Source organism: Sciurus vulgaris (genome assembly GCF_902686455.1).
Source record: "Sciurus vulgaris genome assembly, chromosome: 11".
NCBI lineage: Eukaryota > Metazoa > Chordata > Mammalia > Rodentia > Sciuridae > Sciurus > Sciurus vulgaris.
In genome coordinates, this window is record NC_136472.1 from 105,919,599 (window position 1) to 105,924,651 (window position 5,053).

Here is a 5,053-nt window from a genome sequence, read left to right on the forward strand (position 1 = left end):
AAAAGACATTATTAAATGTCTTCTCTGAGCAGGGCATTGTGCTAGGTGCTGGGGATATGAAGATGAATAACACAGCACTCCTACTCTTTGGGAGCTTCATTCTAGAGGAGTTACAGATATTATGTGTGAAGGAACAGATGGTGCCATGAAGTTCAGAGTAGGTGCTCAATAACATTTTTTTTTTTATGGCCTTTTACACTTTCCCCCCATTACTCAGTATTATTATAAACATTTAGATTTATCAAAGTATTTATTATGTGCTTCTTGTATACATAAACATTTACTCCTCCTATGATACATTTTTTGATTGCTTTTGAGATGACATTTTACAGTGTTCCCCAGACTGGTCTAGAATTCCTGGGCTCAAGCTATCTTTCTGCTAGCTTAGTCTTTTGAATAGTTAGGAATATAGGCACCTGCTACCACTCCTGGCTTCCTCTGGTACATTTTTGACCAGTTGTTTCAGGGAATTCTGTGAATAGTAAATTTGTCTGTCTGAAACATCTTCCTTTTGTTCTTATTTTAAAAGAATAGTGTAACTGGGTGTAGAATTCTAGGGAGAAGATTTTTTTTTCTCTCAGAACTTTGAAATAACATCCCATTGTCATTTGATTTCTATTAATGTTGAGACAACTTTCTTCAACCTTTTAGGGCAATTTTCATTCTTTGACCAATAACCTGGTATCTTTTAAGACTGTTTTTGCTTTGTATAATTTGCTATCTCATTACAACATGCTTAGATGTGATTTGGTTTTTATTTTTCCTGTTTGGGTCCTGATATGTTTCTTTAATCTGAAGATAGCTTACTTTTTCTAGTCAGGAAATTGTCAGTCTTTATCTTTTCAAATATTGCCTCCTTTTATTTTTTTCTCTTATAAAATTAGCATACTACAGTAATGCAGCCACATCAATATTTATAGCAGCTCAATTCAAAATAGCTAGATTGTGGACCAACATATATGCCCTTCAACAGATGAATGGATAAAGAATACACAATAGAATATTATTCATTCATAAAAAAAGAATAATATTATGGCATTTGCAAATAAATGGATGGAATTGGAGAATATCATGCTAAGTGAAATAAGCCAATCCCAAAAAACCAAAGGTCAAATGTTTTCCCTGATAAGTGGATGATGATATATAATGGGGGTGGGGGCAGGGGGTGAGAGAAGAATGAAGGAACTTTAGATTACATAGAGGGAAATGAGAGGGAGGGGGGATATGAAAAATGGTGGAATGAGACAGACATCATTACCCTATGTACATATATGATTACACCAATGGTATGAATTTACATCATGCACAACCATAGAAACGAAAAGATATACCCCATTTGTGTACAATGAATCAAAATGCAGTCTGTAAAAAGAAAAAAAGGCAAGAAAAAAGAAAAAAAGTATAGGGTAATGTGAGAACAGAACATGTTTTTGAAAGGGAACTGTATGTAAATTCTGAAATTAAAAACACGATGAGTGGGTAAACAGCATTTTAGGCCCAGCTGAAAAGAATTTATTGAATTAAAATACAAATCTAAAAGTGTCTATAGCATAGGAATGAAAATAGCACAGAGCAGTTAATACACATGAAGAACAGAATAAGAAATCCTAAAATAAGCATAGTAACTAGAAAGTATTTTTCATAAACATTATCCCATTCAAAACAATGGATACAATACACTTTATTAGAATAAACAAGGGTCTTGGGTATTCAACAGAAGATGAGATGATCTGTTGGTATGAATAGGTATGTAGCTTAATGAGAAAGATGGAATTAGAAAAAAATTCTATGGTGTGAATGTTTGTGTTCCCTCTAAAATCCATATTGAAATGAAATCTCAACCAGTAGTAACAGGTGGGGTTAACAGGAGGCGTTAGGTTGCAAGGGATCCACCCTCATGGAACAAACTAATATCTTGGTAAAAGGGCTAGGCAGAACTCACTAGGGCCTTTTGCTTTTACCCCTTGTGTCATGTGGGGACACAGCCACAAAGTGCCATCTTGGAAGCAAAGACTGGATACTTACTGGCATCTTATTTTGGACTTTGCAGTCTCTGGAACTGTGAAAAAATAAATTTCTGTTCTTCATAAATTAATTTATAACTAATACATAAAACATAACTATACTCCATATTAATGAGGTGCCATGTGATGTTTTGACATATGTATCAACAGTGTAATGTTTAAATCAGGTCTGGTGTGCTATTGCACAGTAATATAAATAATAACAGTGATTATAAATAATAATAATGTACTGTTCATTTTAAAAAGCTAGAAGGGTTTTGAAAATTTTAACCATAAAGAAATGATAAATCCTTAAGGAGACAGATATTTTTAACTTGATTTAGTCTTTTGCTTATAAATTACCCGTGGAACATCAAAATATGAATGGATTTGTGGGTTAGTCAGCTTTTTGTTGCTGTGACGAAAATACCTGACATAAACAACTTAAAGGATGAAAGATTTATTCTGGCTCATGGTTGCAGTCCATGGCTGGCAGGTTATAATTACTTTGGGCCTAAGTCAGGCAGAACATCATGGTGGAAGGGCATGGCGGAAGGGCATGGTGGAGGAAAGCTGTTTACCTCTTGATAGCCAGGAAAGGTTTTAATACATTGGTGAGGACAGAGCCCTCATGATCCAATCACTTCCTCAAATCTCTACCTCTGAACATTGCTGCATTTTTGAACTAAGACTTCAACACATGAGGCTTCGGGGGACATTCCAGATCCAAACCAAAGCAATTTGACAGGAGTAAAAAGATGGAGTAGGGGTGGGAATTTTATAGATAAGAAAATATAAAAGCAAAAAGATAAGCAAAAGCACATCTGCCATAATTCCATATTGCTTTATCTGTATTCATGAACCATTCTGCTTAATAATTGGTAACTGTAATCTTTGGAAAACCTCCACCCATCTTTGAAAAATTGGAGACCATTTTTCCATCTTAAATCTCTATGCACATACTTAATGAATTCTGGTGTTTAGTAATGGAAGTTACATGACACCATTTATTCACAAATATTTACTGAACCTTAAAATGCTCAAGACCTTTTATCTGGAATCACAGAGGCCAGTACGATAACTAACTATTGTGTATACAAACAAATGCCCTACAAAGCAGAATACTGTGCCATGACCAAGCCAAAGTTGGATTTGCTATAGAAAGGCTGAGAAGGAACATGCAACTTTTCTTCCAATTTTCCGTAATTAAATCATCTCACCTTGGAGATTTGATCTTTATAAATACATGTCAACTGTTATTTTAGAACCTACTTCTTGGATTACTTGCCAATGTTTGTTGTGCCCTTTCCAACGCACCTACTTCTTTCTTGATCTGAAGACTGATGCAATTAAAGGGTCCAGTGACTCTTCTTTGCCATCAGGCCCAATATGCTCTTTATGTTGTCTGCAAAACTTTTACCCAGCTTGATGTAGGACAGAAGAGGCTGGACACCCCAGGAATTTTCAGGAAGCAGGTTTATTGGTTGCAGGGTTCAGAGGGGCTATCGCTTAAAAAATTCTCTGGACCTGGAGTCTGGAAATTCTTTGAACTTTATACCCAGTGGGAGGAAGGGGTTTGAAGGTTTACCTGACAAGTGCTTTTTGTCCCATTTTTTAAGATTAGTCAGTGGTTTTACAAGTTTTATCACAAAAGCAGAAGTAACATCATCAAGTCTTCAGCCATACTTAGCTTTTCCAAGTCTGAGCAACTTAGCATTCACAAACAATACGAAGTTCTATCTCACATTGAGTTTTTTTACAGAAATTTTTGCTGATATTCTGTTATAAAGCTTTCTGACAAGAAGAGGAACTTACATGTTACAAATATGATGGGGGGTTTCTGCTTAATTATGGTAAGGGTCTTCTGGGTGGGGGGTTTTCTGGTCTGCTTCAAGCTCTCTACTATTTAGTTCTGAATATTCTTCAAAATGTCTTTTACCATGTTCAAGCATATTTGCAGTATCAACTTTTGGTCTTGCGGCTATTGCTTGCTAAGAGTACTATTGCAACCGGAAAGATCTATTGCTCATGGTTTGTGACGCACTGTACATTGTTTGTGTTAGTTAGTCTAACCCTCAGAACGACCATGAAGTATGAACTATCTTATCCACGACTTAGGGAAAAACTCTGATCCTGGAAAAGAATAATTTATCCAAGGTCTCTGATTGCCTAAGTGGTAGACCTTGGATTTGGACATTTGTTGTTTCTGACCTTAAAACCTCTTTTCCCATGATGTGTGGGATAAAGTGTTTCTTAAAATTCATCTTTCTGGCTTTCCTACGTCTTTTAGAAATATCAGTACATCAAAAGGTTTCCTCTTAAAGTCTAATGGATTTCATGTACGCAACAAGCATTTATTTCCAGTCCAGGCCTAGGTTTTTTACCTGTTTTCTCTATTGGCCCTAAGTCTATTCATTATTGTGATGACTTACAATTTTTTTCTTTTTTTTAAATTATTTTTATTGTAAACGAATGGGATACATGTTGATTCTCTGTACATGGATTAAAGGCATACCATTTGTGTAATCATACATTTACATAGGGTAATGTTGATGACTTACAATTTTATGTTCATAATTATTTCTATATAATACCTATTGGCATTCTGAAACTTTCCGAAATTTCTTACTGTTCTTGTTGGACAATGCCCAGTATTCCCTTTTGCTGTAAAGCGACGTTAGAGTCTCCAGCATTGTTTTTTTTTTTTTTTTTTTTTTGGCTGGGAAGCGGGGTGTTGGGGAGCAGGGACAGAACGAAGTGGTCTTGGTTAAAAGCAGGTTGTTTTACTCATCTTTCTGCCACACGTTCTGCTTTCAAATTGATCGTTTCTGCCTGGCAACTCTACAGCGCTGAAAAGCTTCAAGGCTGACTCAAAACTGACCGGCAGGTGAAACCAGCGAGCCCCAGCCCCGCCCGGAGGAGAGAGCCCGCCCCGGAGGCGTGGTCAGGGGCGGGGCCCGGCTGGCCAGCCGCGGCCGTGGCTTTATAGGTCAAGAGGAGGTCGCGCGGAGTCCTTGGCGCGCCGCCTCTCGGAGCAAGACTGCGCCGGG